Source organism: Rhineura floridana, chromosome 22, assembly GCF_030035675.1.
Source record: "Rhineura floridana isolate rRhiFlo1 chromosome 22, rRhiFlo1.hap2, whole genome shotgun sequence".
Classification (NCBI taxonomy): domain Eukaryota; kingdom Metazoa; phylum Chordata; class Lepidosauria; order Squamata; family Rhineuridae; genus Rhineura; species Rhineura floridana.
The window spans coordinates 9358411-9375618 of NC_084501.1; positions in this window are offsets into that span (position 1 = coordinate 9358411).

Below are 17208 nucleotides of genomic sequence, written 5' to 3' on the forward strand. Positions count from 1 at the left end.
ATCCATGTTTCATACATTTTGTGACGTAGAGGATCATGTAATAATGGCTGATGGATCTAAGAAACAGATCAAAACTAGGGGAACAGTGAAATTAGCACGTTTCAATACCATTATGACTGATGTGCTGTTTGTTCCTGATATTGAATGCAACATTATGGCTGTGTCGAAACTCAATGAAATGGGGTTCAATGTAATGTTCAAAAGGGGTTCAGTGCATGTAATGAGAGGAGGAAAAATATTCATGAAAGGAATAGTGAGGAACTCATTGTTCTTCTTACACGTGAAACAAACAAATCATGTACTCATGTGTGCTAATAAGAAACCCCATAATAATTGTGTTCATTTATGGCACAGAAAACTAGGCCATATAGGATATGAAAATGTGGTGAAAACAACAGAGAACAGTAATGATGTGACATTGAGAAACTGTGAAAAATATGTAGACTGCCACGTGTGTAAACAAACTAGGGCAGTTGTGACTGCAAAGAACAAAGAAGCCATGCCCAGTACAAATGCACCTTATCAATTAATACACGTGGACTTAGTGGGGCCATTTCAACCTACTCAGGGGGGTGCAAGATATTTCCTGACAATAGTTGATGATTTTTCAAAATTCTGCACTGTTTATTTACTAAAAGCTAAAAGTGAAGCTGCAGAGAAACTGAAAAGATTTATTACAAAAATTGAAGTGCAGTTTGGTGTCAAAATACAGAGATTAAGATCAGATCAAGGGGGAGAGTTCTTAGGACACTCTTTTACTGAATACTTGGATAAAAGAGGAATAAAACAGGAGTTAACAGCCCCTTATAGTCCTCATCAGAACGGGTTAGCTGAACGCTGGAACAGGTTGCTTCAGGACTCAATAAGATCAATGCTATGTGACTCCTCTTTAACACAAGGTTTCTGGGGAGAGTGTGTTCTGTATTCAGCTTACATTCAAAACAGAATATTCCATAAGGCCACTGGAATGTCTCCTTATCAGAAATTGTATGACAGAAAACCCAGATTAAAACATTTGATTAGGTTTGGAGCAGAATGCTGGGTACATGTTCCCAAAAATAAAAGGACAGGGAAGCTGCAAAGGAGAGCAGACAAAGGGTACATGCTGGGATTTGAAAACACGTATTACAGAATTTGGATGCCAAAACAAAGGTCTGTGGTGTTAAGCAGAAGCGTGCAAGCAATAGAGCAGGATTGGGAAGAGAAAACATATGTGGAGTTGGGAAACACTGAAGTTAGTAATGAACAAGAACAGGCAGATACAGTACCAAGAAAAAAACAAGAAGAAACAGGCAGCAGTAGTGAATCAAGTTCTAGCTCTGAGAGAGAAACTGAGGAATCGCCTGACACAGACACAGACACTAAGGCAGAAATACAACCACGCAGATCAGAGAGAACAACCAAAGGTATTCCACCTGTTAGATTTAAAATAAATTCCATTAAGCATATAGACTTCAGTAACTGGAAAAAGTGGGATGATGGGAATCATGAAAAATAATTGCTGAAAGAAATATAACGAAAATGATGCTGAGATTGCAATGGAGTAACTGTATTACAAATGATGCTGATGTAAACTGAAGAAAAGAAATGTATCATGTGGAGAAATGTAATTTAAGTGACTGCAAGAAATATAACTGTAATTGTGATAACAAAAGTTAGAAGAAACATGAAAGATGTAATGTAAATGATAAAGGTTTATGCTATGGAAAAATAGGTGGGGGGTGTTGGCAAAGAAAGAGTGCCTGAATGTATTTTTCCACAGCACAGTTACAAGGCCAAGAAGCACAGAGTCCGTGCAGATCTCAAGGACAAGTATCCAAGGCAACCAGCTGGCCTTATCTATAAGACTTAGCAGATCTGGCCAGTCGGTGTGGGGTCGAGGAGTTTGTACAGAGAGAGAGCTTGTGATATATTCTATTGTCAGTAAAGTGACTCTTAAAACTTATTACTTGTCTGGCTCATTGCTTCAACTGGCATCTAGCCTGTCACTATACTGTTCTGCATCCTGGGCATCTGCTTGCGCCAGATACAACATCCAACAGGACATGCTCTATATAAGATGCTGATAGGTATAGGCTTCTTGTGCCTCAATGGCACTGAATATGATTCGTCTGAAGGGTTTTTCACTTTTATAACCAAAAGAGGTGCCAGCGTGGTAGATTATGTGTTGATCTCTCCACAAATTCTAGATCTTGTAAAGAATTTTGATATTGCCTATAGATCTGACAGCGACCATCTTCCACTGTCACTGTCCTTGTCCCTTTTTGTTAGTAAATCAAAAATACCTTTAGTCAAAGAGACGTTTCAGGGCCCAAAACGCAGAAGATGGTCTCCCTTGGTTCTTGAGGAAGTAAAATCAATTCTAATGTCTTCTCCATTGATGGAGTTAAGGCATAAGGCTACCTTGCCATCTAATGACATAAATGTGATCTTTGAACAGATTGTATCCCATCTTCTTCCAGCTGTCAGCACATCTAAGGCTATCCCAGATATAATTCAGCATGGGAATAAACCGTGGTTTGATAAAGCCGGTCCTTCCCACACCCGCAAGGTCGTTGGTAGTCCTATCAGCCAACTCTCAGATCTCCAGTTGCTGTTATTAAATGCCAGATCGGTATATAATAAAACCTCCCTCGTCCACAATTTGATTGTGGATGAGGCAGCCGATCTGGCATGTATAACCGAGACCTGGGTGGGTGAGCAGGGAGGAGTTGGTCTCTCTCAGCTCTGCCCACCGGGGTACCTGGTCCAGCATCATGGTAGATCTGAGGGTCGGGGAGGTGGGGTCGCTGTCGTCTATAAGAGTTCCATCTCACTCACCAAGCACCATGTTCATTCAGTTACTGGCCTGGAGTGTTTACACCTTGTGTTGGGCCAGAGGGACAGGCTGGGAATCCTTTTGGTGTACCGCCCACCTTGCTGCCCAATGGCTTCCCTAACTGAGCTGGCGGAAGTGGTCTCGGATATATTGTTGAGGTCCCCCAGACTAATAGTACTGGGGGATTTCAACATTCATGCCGAGACCACTTTGTCTGGCGCGGCTCAGGACTTCATGGCTTCCATGACAGCCATGGGGCTGTCTCAATATGTTAGTGGTCCAACACATGTATCGGGGCACACTCTAGACCTTGTTTTTGCTACTGAGCATGGGGAAAGTGATCTGGATGTGGGGAGTTTTACAACACTCCCTTTGTCATGGACAGACCACTGCTTGCTGAAGTTTAGACTTTCAGTAACCTCTTCCCTCTGCAAGGGTGGGGGACTTATTAAAATGGTCCGCCCCCGGAGACTAATGGATCCTGAAGGTTTTCAAAGGGCTCTGGGGGATTTTCCGGCTGATAGGACTGGCGCTCCTGCTGAAGCCCTGGTCGCTCTGTGGAATACGGAGATGACCCGGGCTGTAAACACGATCGCTCCTGCACGCCCTCTCCTGTGTAGAGCTCATACAGCTCCATGGTATACTCCGGAGCTGAGAGCGATGAAGCAAGATAGGAGGAGGCTTGAGCGGAAATGGAGACGAACTCCCGACGGATACAATTATGCGCTGGTTAGTGCTTCGACTAAGCTCTATGTAGGAGCAGTGAAGGCAGCTAAAAAACATCATTTTGCTGCCACTATTAAATCATCTCTTTGCCGCCCAGCGGAGCTCTTTCGAGTTGTCCGGGGGCTTCTCCATTCAAACCCTCCGGACAGGGTGGAATCATCGGAGGCCCGCTGTAATCAGTTTGCCGATCACTTCCAGAATAAGATCTCATGTATCCGCCGGGACCTAGACTCTCAAGTTATAGCAGTAGATCCTAGTGAGGTGTCCGGAGCACAGTCTTGTCCTGTTTTGTTGGATGAGCTTCAGTTGGTTCAACTCGAGGACGTGGACAAGGTGCTTGGACAGGTACGTGCAACCACTTCGGTACTGGATCCTTGCCCCTCCTGGCTGATAAAAACTAGCAGGAATGGAACAGGTAGCTGGGCCAAGGAAGTGATAACTGCCTCTTTACGAGAGGGAGTGGTCCCGGGCTGTCTGAAAGAGGCAGTGGTGAGACCACTCCTGAAAAAGCCTTCCTTGGACCCAGACAATTTTAACAGCTACAGGCCAGTGGCGAATGTTCCATTCCTGGGCAAGGTCTTGGAACGGGTGGTTGCTGGCCAGCTCCAGGCGCTATTGGATGAAACTGATTATCTAGATCCATTTCAATCGGGTTTTAGGCCCGGTTTTGGCACTGAGACAGCCTTGGTCGCCCTGTACAATGACCTATGTCGGGAAAGAGACAGAGGGAGTGTAACTCTGTTGATTCTCCTTGATCTCTCAGCGGCTTTTGATACCATCGACCATGGTATCCTTCTGGAGAGGCTCGCGGAGTTGGGAGTTGGAGGTACTGCTTGGCAGTGGTTCCGCTCCTACTTGGCGGGTCGTCTCCAGAAGGTAGTGCTTGGGGAACATTGCTCGACACCGCGGGCTCTCCAATATGGGGTCCTGCAGGGGTCAGTTTTGTCCCCCCTGCTTTTTAATATCTACATGAAGCCGTTGGGAGAGGTCATCAGGAGTTTTGGAGTGCGTTGTCATCAGTATGCTGATGACACGCAGCTCTACTTCTCCTTTTCATCTTCTTCAGGTGAGGCTGTCGATTTGCTGAACCGTTGCCTGGCCTCGACAATGGACTGGATGAGAGTTAACAAACTGAAGCTCAATCCAGACAAGACTGAGATGCTGTTGGTGGACGGGTTCTCTGATCGGATGGTGGATATATACCCTGTCCTGGACGGGGTTACACTCCCCCTAAAGGACCGGGTTCGTAGTCTGGGAGTCTTTTTAGACTCTTCCCTCTCACTTGAGGCTCAAGTAGCCTCGGTGGTTAGGAATGCGTTTTACCAACTTCGGTTGGTAGCCCAGCTACGTCCCTATTTGAGTAAAGAGGACCTTACATCAGTGGTACATGCTCTGGTAACCTCACGTTTGGATTACTGTAATGCGCTTTACGTAGGGCTACCTTTGAAGACAGTTCGGAAGCTACAACTAGTGCAAAATGCGGCGGCCAGATTGCTGACAAGGACCAAGCGGTCCGAGCATATAACACCTGTTCTGGCCAGCTTGCACTGGTTGCCAATATGTTTCCGGGCTAGATTCAAAGTGTTGGTATTAACCTATAAAGCCTTATACGGTGCGGGACCACGATACCTTGCGGAACGCCTCTTCCGATATGAACCGGCCCGTGCACTACGTTCTGCTACGAAGGCCCTCCTCCGGGTTCCAACTCACAGGGAGGCCCGGAGGGTGATGACAAGATCTAGGGCCTTCTCAGTGGTGGCCCCCGAACTATGGAACAGTCTCCCTGAGGAAGTACGCCTGGCGCCGACTCTGCTTTCCTTCCGGCGCCAGGTCAAAACCTTCCTATTCTCTGAAGCATTTTAAGTTACATTGATCTAATTTTAATAATGTTTATTGTATTGTTGATTGTATTTTAATATTATTCTGTTATTCATTGTATTTTTATACTATTTTATGTTCACCGCCCAGAGAGCTATTGCTAGTCGGGCGGTATATAAATTTAATAAATAATAATAAATAATAATAAATAATAAATAAAGCCTGTTTGGCTAAAAAGAAGCAGTTCTGTTATCAAACCCGTTTTACTAGATTACATTATTTGGAATCTGCCATAGTCAAACTTTATACTCTCAAAAAAGAATATAATAACTTATTAAAATATAAAAGATCATCTTATGTTACCTCATTCTGGCAAAGACTTGGGGCTGCGGCTCTCAATTCCAATCAGGAGATCTTCTGGAGATTGGTTCGTAATTCTCAGTCTGATAATTCCCACATCTCAATTCCTCCAATCCTCCCCGAGTCTTGGATTACCCATTTTCAGGCAATTTTCGACGACCCATTCCCCTTGGATCTTCCCACCTTTGCCATCCCCATAGACTGTCCACAATGGCCCCCAGTAACTGGAACTGAAATAGACAACCTGATCACGCAATTGTGCTCCGGGAAAGCCCCGGGTCAAGACTTCTTACCAGCTGAACTGTATCAATCTTTCCCTATATGGTGGCACCCTATTCTTGCCACCTTATTGACTAAAATCAATGAAACGGGCCATATCCCCCATAGTTGGAAAACGAGCATTGTAGTGCCAATATTTAAAAAAGGTGATCCCACTAAACCATCAAACATTAGACCCATAAGCCTTTTGGACGTTGCGGCAAAACTGTATGGGCGTTTTCTTCTAAATAAACTCCTTGATTGGGACAAGGAGCAAGCTATTATATCAGACGTCCAAGCAGGGTTCAGGGAAGGGGCTTCAACAATACACCAACTGTTTATTCTACAGCACCTTATTAAGCATGTAAAGATGAACTCACAACGCTCTTTATATCTAGCGTTTATTGATTTCTCGGCCGCCTTTGATTCTGTTAACCGTCGTATACTCTGGAGTAAACTTGAAAAGGCTGGCATTAATAAAAGATTGCTTTGGCTTCTCCAATCCTTACATCAAGACACGGTCTTAAGAATTCGCTTAGGTCATACTGGTCGCCTATCGCAAAAAATTCCAATGAAGAGAGGAGTAAAGCAGGGCTGCATATTGGCCCCTTTCTTGTTCAACTTCTTTATTAATGATATTGTCCCGGCAATGTCCTCCCCGACTTTTTTTCCACCCTCAATCAAAGATAGAAAAATTCCGGTCCTTCTATATGCGGATGACTTATTCCTACTCTCCCAAAATAGGATAGGCTTTAAACGAATGCTCTCACATTTCCAGACATACTGTGCCGCTCAATGTCTTCAAGTTAATTATACAAAAACTAAAATAATGATATGCGGAAAGTATAACAAAGTCAAATCCATCTGGCGCTTAAATGGACATATAATAGAACAGGTCCAAACTTTTAAGTATTTGGGAATCTACATTAACAACAAATTGTCATGGGCTCAAAAGTTGGCACACATCAAACTTTTAGCTCTTAAGGCCCTTGGTCTTTTGAAGAAATTTTTTTATTCCAAGGGTGGCCAACTGCTGAGACCCATGTCCAAACATATCAAAAATTCTTCCAAAAATCTTGCATGGGTGTGAGATCTGGGGCCCTTCCCTCCGGACAGCCCTAGAACCAATTCAAAACACCTTCTTTAAACAAATCTTAGGCTTACCCAAAGGCACCCCGGCGGCTTTTATGAGAATAGAACTTAATTCCCCCTCCCTAATGGCCAGAGTTGACCTAGCGTTTTTACGCTTATGGAAAAAATTCTCGGAGGCCAACTCACCCTCACTGGCCAAACTTTGCTGGGAGGTACAACTAGAAAAAGGGGGTTGGGCTAAAAATTTCTATGATCTGGGTATCCAGTATCATTTGACCCCTCCTCTGCTCGCCAGCCTCAATCCAAAGGCTCTGTCTAACCAAATTTACGATAGTGACGCACAACATGACATCACAAGGATCGCCACTTCCCATTTTTCCAAATGGTTTATCTACATCAAACCAAATCATACATGGCCGCCCTATTTAGATGTCCTAACATGCGCACCCCTCAGAAGAGCCTATACTGAATTACGTTTCCAGGTGATGCCCTCAAATTATTTGTATGGCCAATACTTAGGTATCCCACATGCTGAAAGGTTATGCATAGCAGGATGCAGAGTGCCAGAAGATCTAATCCATTACATGCTCGATTGTCCTCTATATTCTTCCCCACGAACAAAATTTTTAGCACCGCTGATTCCAATGAATAATAACGACAATAAGTCCCAGATTTTGATTTTTTTATTATCTGCTATTCAGCCACATATGATAATTTCTATTGCTAACTTTGCTCTAGCGGCAAAGAAACTGAGAGCTTCTTATTCTGGGAATAGTTGTTAAAATCAATTTATTTGAAATTTTAATTTAAATTCAATTTAGGATGATTATTTTATATTGTATGAATGTATATAGTATTCTTGTTGTAACACCCTATGGCTATAAACAATTTATTAATAAACTGGGGGAAAAAAGGAGTGGAAGGAATGTATTGCGTGGAGCTCCAAGGTCAACTGAACTTTCAAGAGCTCTCAGAGGTGCTGGAACCTATTTCCAAAATAGTTTTGGCACCTTGGACACTTCCTTCAAAGTTTGGACTCAAACCCAGAGCGGATTCACTGCCCCACTGACATCAGAGACGCCAATCTCCCTGGAGGGACCACTTCCACTGAGCACCAGTCAGCACTGCTTTTACTTGCTATTAACATTTGGCATTTGGGATCGTTCTTTGGAGAGTTAGATACATTAGATACGGAGTCAAATGAATGGTCCTTCTAGTTCAATAAAGTCTAGGCAAGGGATGGGGAACATCTATATCCCTTGAACTGTTGCTGGACCACAACCCCTGTCATCCCTGACCATTGGCCGTGCTGGCTGGGGCTGATGGGCGTTGGAGTCCACCACTCCTGGTCTACACAGACTGCCGATGGCTCTCCAGGATTTCAGGTATCTTCCTGCCCTACCTTGAGTGATCCTGGGACCTTTCGCATGCAACACATTATCAATGATAATGATGATGATGATATTTATTAGTATATCTAACGAGGTCGTGCTGAAACACAGGGGTTGCTTCAGACCACCTAGTGGTCAACATGCATTTCCAAATTTGCGCCCCGTTCTTCCTTTCAAAAAGAAGCCCCCAGAGTCCTATTCCTGGGCTCCTGCCGGGAGGAAAGGCGGGATATAAATCTCATAATTAAGAAAGAAATAAAGGTACACAGCTGTGTGGCCTTGTGTCTGTGGAACAGAAGCACGTAAGGGTAGCCGGCTGGCTCAGGCCAGTGGCCCATCTAGCTGTTGAGCCTCGGCTCTCCCTGAAGGAGCAGGGAGGGGAGAGGCATGAGTTTCAGGCGCTTCAGCTGCCAGAAGGCGCTGAAGGCCCAGGAGTTCTTGAGTCTGCTCGGGACCTTGGGGGGGCAGTGAGCCTGAACTCCAGCCAGTTCCCACAGGTGGCGAGAGCTCCGAAGAGGAGAGTGCGCCGCCTCCAGTTGTTCTCGAGGGGGCGCCCCAGAGATCATGCCAACTCCTCCCTTGCCAAGCAGTTCCCAGGACGCTTCCAGCATGACACCTCCTCCTGACCTTGAGCCTGCAGCCCAAGAGCAGGTGTTTTCCGATGAGCCATTGGAAACACGCCCCCTTTGGTCTCGCGCCCGCCGCCGCGCGAAACAGACAGGGCAGAGGCAGGACTTGCGAAGGAGTCATAGATTACGATCAAAAACGTTCCCTACTTAAGCTGGCAGCTCACGGATGGGAGTCGCTGAGTCAACTTCCTTTACACACCGCAGAGCATGTCTAGAGTGCAGATAGGGATTTCTAGCGAGTAAGGCAGGTTTCTATATGAAGCGCAATGTCTTTGATGTATCCATTACTTTAATAAAGCAAGATGTAATTGCACCCGCGTCTCCGTCTCGTGGTTCCAGCTCTGGACGAGACACTAGCTCAGCATGCTGTTCTCACTGTTCTCCTGCTTGCCAGGGATCGAACTCAGGGCCTTCTGCATGCAAAGCAGGTGCTCTGCCGCTGAGTTACAGCCCTTTCCCTAGAAAACATACAAATTAAAATGTAGAAAACTAAACGAATGAATCCCATAGAACCGCTGCTTTAAAAGAGGTGCCTGCCTGCCTTGCCAGGTCGTTTCCAGGCCCACTTCAAGGCGCTCACATTAGTGTTAAACGCCCCGGACAACTTAGGTCCCAAATATCTCACAGACCGCCTCCTGCCCTACAGACCCTCTTGGGTGTTGAGGTCAGCAGAGGGGGCCCTTTTGGTAGTTCCGCCACCCTCAGGAGTTGGGGGGTCAGGAAGGGGGTATTCCAAGTGGCAGCCCCTAAGCTGTGGAACTCCCTGCCCCACCGAGGTGCGCCTGGCAACTTCATTGTACAATGTTCGGCAAATGCTGAAGGTGCATCTTTACCTTTTTACTCTTTACCCGAGAGGTATATTATTAGGACGCACCCTTTTTTCTGTGATGTTGTTTCAATTGTTCTTAACTGTTTCAAATTATACGTTTTGAAATTGTTGTTACCTGCCCTGGGACCTTTGGATGAAGAGTCCGTAATAAATTCTGATAGTGACATTGAATCAATATGTTTTTCCCCCATCACCAAAACCCCAATTTCTCATTTCAGACCAGCTCCATTGCTCCAAGATGTCCCACAGCTACATTCCATTTCTCCAGCACTCCTGCTACATCCCAACTGGAACCTCTTCTTGGGGGCACCCCATTAGCGGCACCAGTGATTTTGGGGGTGACGCAGTGCAATTGCAGTACCTTGCCATAACCTCTGGGGTCAGCGCTAATGGCGTCAATCTGATTGCATATTGTGATCACTTCCTGCCGCACCGTGTTATTGTGTTCGTCCCAGGACCAGGATTTAGACTTCCTCCCTCCAGAGGGCCGGTTGGTGGTTTCTAAAGGGAATGTCCGCAGCAGCAACTGACAAATACGATATGGCTTTACAGCAATGAGATCCTTCCTCTCTTCTCTCTGGTATGGGAAATGTCCTACGACTTCCTGCTTCTTTCATTAAAGCTTAGCTTCAGCATCGAACTCTGTGGATTTCTTTAAAGCTTTCCCCTCCCCCATCCCCAAGGGAGGCTGGCCCATTAGGGTAAAAGGGGCACCGCCCCACCAACGTCAACCTGCTCTCTACTGGCCCTCCCGCTTGTCTGCCTCCTTACTCAACAGCCATTCTATTTTTATTTGTATTCTCCCTTTTCTCCGAAAGGAAACGTACATAGTTCCCACCTCGTCACAACAACCCTCCAAGGTAGGTTGAGCTGAGAGGGAGACTTGCACAGGGTCTCCCAGTGAGCTTCTTGACAGAGTGAGGATTTGAACTTGGGTCTTCCAGGCTCCAGCCCAACACACTGTGTATCTATATCTATATATCTATGGTCTATATCACACTGTATATATAAATAAACACTGTAGATAAATAAGTACATCACAATAGCTCTCAGTGTTATGATGCCATTGCACATGTATTTATTTATCCCCCCTTTCCAATTAGATAGGTATCAAAGGGCACTTCACTCAAGCTTGCTCTGGATCCCTTTTGGGATCCGGTTAATCTCTAAACAATAGATATGCTGCTGTGATTAACAAAAGACGGGTTTTATTTATGTGGCAAAATATTTTGGCAGTGGTAGAGCTTGAGGATAGAGGCTGGGTACACACCATACTCTGAGTGCATGAAAGCATGTTATTTCCCCCCAAAGAGTCCTGGGAACGGCACTTTATCCCTCACAGAGCTATCATTTCAAGCACCCTCCTCAACAACCCTCCTTTTCTTTGCTAAAACTCAGTCTGAAAGTCGAGAACCATGATCAGGTTTGGTTGTCTTTAGCCTTTCTTCTCCTCGATGTGGTGAAGCCCTAAAATTAAATTGAAACGCCCAGAGATGAAGCTCTCTGAGTTGTTCATGATACAAGCCCTATTGATTGGCTGTTGCTCTGGTTTTAATGTTAGAGGCGAGACACGCACAATTGAAGGAGGCAGGCGGAAAAAACTGCTTTGATCTTTATGGTCACCCTGGTCCGATTGACGCCTGTCTGCTGTGAGAGTCGTTAAAGCCGAAGCTATTACATGATAAACTCAGACTTATTTATGCCCGTGGCAAGCTTCAGCTTCTACCAGTTGCTGAAGCCACAAGAAGGGAGAGTGCTCTCTGTACTCAGGTCCTGCTTACGGGCTTCCCATGGGCAACTGGTTGGCCACTCTGAGAGCAGGATGCGTTACTAGATGGGCCATTGGCCTGATCCAGCAGATTTTTCTTAGGCTCTGATGTTCATAAGTCACAGCTTTGATGAGAACCCCGTGCCAGACTTCCAAATAATAGCAGGTTGCCGCTAATCTGTGTTCCACCAATGCTACCACATTGCAATTTAAGAATACATCTGTCTGGGGTGTTGCCAAGTTTGACTGGTCATAGTCAGGGCGGCCTATTCTGCCCTCACAAGCCACATATAGATTTGCTTATATATGCCTTTTTTATCGTGGCAAGTGTCTCCCGTGTTTTGGCCGAGTGGGCCCATTTGCAAACTGGAGAAATTGTTGTGAGCAACCCACCCACAGACCACACACCGCCCCCGATTCTGTTTATTGCAATGGAATGCTTCTTTCTACGGGACGGGCTGTAGCTCAGTGGCAGAGTGCCTGCTTTGCGTGGAGAAGGTTCCATATTCTGTTCCCCAATGTCATTTACACGTGAGGCTCTGCATCCCCCATGGCTGAAACCGTGGAGTGCTGCTGCCTGTCGATGTAGGCCAGGGATGACCAGCTTGGTGCCCTCCAGCTTTTTTGGACTACCATTCCCATCGTCCCTGCCCATTGGTCACGCCAGCTGGGGATGATGGGAGTTGTAGTCTCACAACATCTGGAGGTATCCCATTGGCTACCCTCGGGATGGGAGATGGGCCACTGGTGTGATACTCAATACAAGGCAGCTTCCCTTGGAAGGCTGGCCTTTTCCTGTTCTCTCGGTGGGGTGGCACGGGGAGGAGACGCATATGAGTAGGGATGGGAAGATCCATCCATTTCTCTTCTCTCCGTTTCTCATTTTTCCAGTCTGAAATTCAGTCCCCCAAGTTTGTGCAGCAATTTGCGAACTTTTTTTTTTAAATCTATATGAAAATTCTTCAGCATTTTAGTGCAAATTTCTCCTCGCAAACCCATTTTGGTTACGGATGGAAAGATGTGTCCATTTCTTTTCTCTCAGTTTCTCAGTTTCTCATTTTTCCAATCTTAAATTCAATCCTCTACATTTCTGCAGCCATCTGCAATGCTTTTTAAAAAATCTTCATGAAAATTCTCCACTATTTTAGTGGGAATTTATCCTAATAAACACATTTGTAGACAGTTTTGACAGTTTTGCATTTTTGCATGCCATTTTTAGTCATATAATTTACTTTTGTATGTTAGTTTCACTCATATATTCGTTTTTATGCACACTTTCCCCTAATATATGCATTTGTACACATTATTTCATCGGGGAACTACGTCACAAAATTCTAATCAATGCGAATGTCTAAGGATAGCTGAGTTTTGGTTCCCACATTGTTTCAAAAAGTGCAGATTTGATCAATTGTGCTTGAAATGTCAATTGAATCAAAATTCTTGCCCATCTCTAATTCTGGTATGCAGTTTTGACTCATGCACACAGTTTTGTAAGCAATTTCTCTAAATATAATGCATTTTTGTATATTATTTTCAGTATTCGTTTTCATGCACACTTTCCCCTAATGTATGTATTTTTGAAAACAATGTGTGGTTGGAGAACTGCATTGAAAAATTCGGATAAGTGCGCATTTTGAAGGATTGTTGTGCTTTGGTTCTCATAGTGTTTTGGAAAGTGCGAATTTGACATATTTGATATATTTGGCTTGATATGTGAACTTAATGGAGTTTCTCGCCCATCCCTACATGCGAGTTGGGGGAAGCTGGGTCGAGTTTGCTGGCTGTGGGCATTATCTCTTTAAATGTCCCAGCTGCTCACATTTGAAGCAGAAGGATCCCAGCTCTGTCTGGCAAGGAGGAGGAGGTAGAATGTGTGTGTTGGGGCTCTGGGATTCTCTACTGCCTTAGCCAGACTTGTGGCTTGTGTGCCCATTCCCGGGGAGGGGTGGATAAAAGGCACATTTCCCTCTGCATCTCATTGGGCATGGCTGGGTTGCTGCTCTTGCCCCCAGGACAGCTGATCTGCTATCCTGGCAGCTTATGCGATCGTCGCCGTTGCCGCAGTGGACACTGGTGGCTCCAATATCAGTGGCAATGCATCCATTCCATGATTTACTGTGATCTTTCCAGGAGCTGTCCAAAGTGCTGAACCCATTTTGGGAATTGCTTTCAGCAGACTGGACAGATTCTTGAAAGTCTGTACTAAAACCTGGAGCAGATCCACTGCCCCACTGACATTGTAGACACGGAGTCTGGTCCTGGACCAGCTCTTGAAGTCCAATGAGTATTAATTTTGCAATCTGGGATTTATGTTTCTTTTTTTCTTTATGGGGGGGCTTAGTATAGAATAATTTTATTGCCACGAGGATGGACTATGTGTCCTGATTGTCACTTAGGAGACTACTATTCCCAGCTGCCGACTATTATGCAATGGTTTGATGATCTAGACACCCTTACTCCATTTGAGGGTACCAACTTCATCTGGATACACGTATGGACATTTTGACAGCATGTCTCGATCGCTATGTGCAAACTTAAATGTATGTGTAGATCTTTAAATGTTCTGTTAAAGTGATCTGACAGGGTTTTTCTTTTTCCTTTTTCCTTAATGAAGTTGCATTCAAAAAGTCAATAATAATAAAAAAGAATATTTTTTTTTGCAGTTTGGCTATATTTTGTGGGTTTGTGGGTGCGACCTGTTATAGCAGGGGTGAGGAACCTGAGAGCCAAATGTGGCCCTCTAGACCTCTCCATTTGGACCTCAGAACTCTCCCCTGGCCACACACCCCTCTTCTCAAGCCACACCTCTCAGTGTTCCTGATTCTTCCCTGAATGTTTTTGCCTGACTGGGCCTGTTGCTTGCCTAGAGGGAGGACAGAGTGAAGGGTGCCTGAGCTGAGTGCAGAAGAAAGTAGCCTACTGTACAAAGGTAAAATTCACATTCGCTGCTCTGCCTAGTTTTGCTTCTGGACCCAGCCACCACTGGCATGTGGCCCTCGAAAGGTTACCCAGAAGGGAATGTGGCCCTCTGGCTGAAAAAAGATTCCCCATTCTTGTGTTATAGAGCAGTATGTGGAATTTCATTTTCAGCCAGTTTTTTTTAAAGGAAATCTCTATATACGCTTAGAACCTAGTCTGTACTCTGGTTTTGATGGGTGAATTCCTGGGGAGAGGGCTGATTTTCCCAACTCTTGTCAGTGTGCGCTCTTCTGTTCCTTGTATGGATCCTGTGTCTGGGAGGAGAGGAAGTTGGGAAATGATGACCGCTGTGCCTCTGTTGCGACAGTCGCCGGCAGTTCTATGGCACAGCAGCAGGTCAAGTTGGATCAGGAGAAGGGGCCCCTGATATCTGAAGCCTGAGGTTTATGCTGGAGTCCTGGACCAGCTGCTCACCTCCAGGATTGCAGTTTTCATGCCTGTCTGCCTATCTGGTGGTGCTATTGCTTCACACCAGTTCTGCCTGTAATAAGGGAAGAACTTGTGTTCATTACCAAGACCTGGGTGGTCCAGATTTGACTCTGCTCTGTCCCCATTGGGTACAGAGCTTAGCCCATTAGGGCCCCAGCACCCTCGGTCTGCCCTCAGCCAGCCCCCATCTGCCCACCTTCTTTCCAGCAGTATAGTCACAAATTCAGAAGTGCAGGGTCCTTTCATGTTGTCACAGCCACACACGCTTTTTTTGTTGCTGCTGGGTGGTTCATGCCTTCTCCCACAACAACAGACATCCCGAGGAGCCAATCATCATGAAAGGGGAGAGTGTTCGCTGCTGGGAAGTGTCTTCTCATTGGCTGACTCACCTCGTTTCACTCTGATTGGCTCCAATCAGCAGGAAAGGACAAGGAATCATGTGAGAAGACCCTTCTCAGTGGCTAACACACTCCCCTTTCATGATTATTGGCTCATAGAATGCTGGACTAGTCCAGCTGCCGACTATTATGCAATGGTTTGATGATCTAGACACCCTTACTACATTTGAGGGTACCAACTTCATCTGGATACATGTCCTGGGACCTCAGGATAAATGGCTGGTTAATAAGTAACTAAATAAATAAGTACATCATAATAGCAGCTCTCAGTGTCCTGATGCCATTGCACATGTATTTATTTACCCCCCCCTTTCCAATTAGATAGGTATCAACTAGTACTTCACTCCAGCTTTGTCTGGATCCCTTTTAATCTCTAAAACAATATATATGCTGCCGTGAGTTGCTGTTGGGAGAAGCGCAGGTGGGAAGACCTTTTATGCAGCTCCGGGACTGTGACTCACTCTCTTGTTGCCTGACACTGTGTGCAGTTCTCCTGGCCTGAAGGCCCTTCCCAATGAATTTGGGCTTGCTAATTAATTTAACGCGGCTTCAGACAGGCATTTCTGGCCCGCCCTGCATTTATGATGTCCCTCTTACACACCTACGGTCCCCTTTCATTATCCAAGGGTTTATTTTTGAGAAGATTTCATACATTTCCTAAATAGGCCGCTCCCCTTTCTTATAACATATATGTTATTGACCTTCTTTTATCAGCGAGGTGGTCAATCTTTTCCATCAGCTGTTGAAATATTCTTGGCGAAAATTATTCCTCAACTCCTATATGGATCCCAAATTACCATCTTGGAGAAATTTACGGTCTTAGAATCTATTCAAAATACCTTTATGAGAGCTACTCTTGCAGTCTCGACCTATATACCCAGTTTTATTTTGAGGTTAGAAACAGGACTTCAATCTATAGAATCACGCATCTGGGCGCTTAAAATAAAAGCATGGTTAAAATTGATCTTTGAGCCAAAAAGTCTTTCTCCGCTTATTTTAGCCGATGATTTTAAATCAATATGGGAAATGCAAATTTTAGATAAAATAACCAAGTTGGGTTTCTCTATGCCCATAATCCTAGAAATGGGCCTAGACTCAGCCCGAGCGGCCATTTGTCAACGCATCAAGGACATTGATTTTCAGCATCATTTGATGCTAGTAAGAAAACATAGATACAACCCTAGATATTTTTCTCCCATGCCCTATCTAGGCGATTTAACACTTCCCAAATACCGAAGGGCTTTTACCTTGGCAAGGAGGAATACTCTCCCCTCTGCCCTTTTGGAGGGCAAGTTTAACAAAATTTCTTACAGTGAAAGTGCCCCTGTGGTGAGGGAGAAATTGAAACCAATGTGCATGTTTTACTGAGATGTCCCTTCTATTATGATTTAAGGCAACAGTTAATTTTCCCTATTTTAGTCCCTTTTCCAGGCAGACCAGAATTTTTCTATATCGACTACTTGCTGGGTGATTACTCCTCCCAGGTTACGTTTAAAGTTGCCAAATATATTGTGGCCTCTATTCTTTGTAGGAAAGTTCAGGTTAAGACTTTGTGAATTGTTATTTTTTACACTGTCCTTTGCTGTTGTATTGTATTTATATGTATCTGGTCTATGACTGAAATAAATTATTATTAGTAGTAGTTACGTCAAGGCTCTCCGTCCGCTGAATTCTACAGATGTGTTACAGTCCTCCTCCAAATCTTCCCATCCT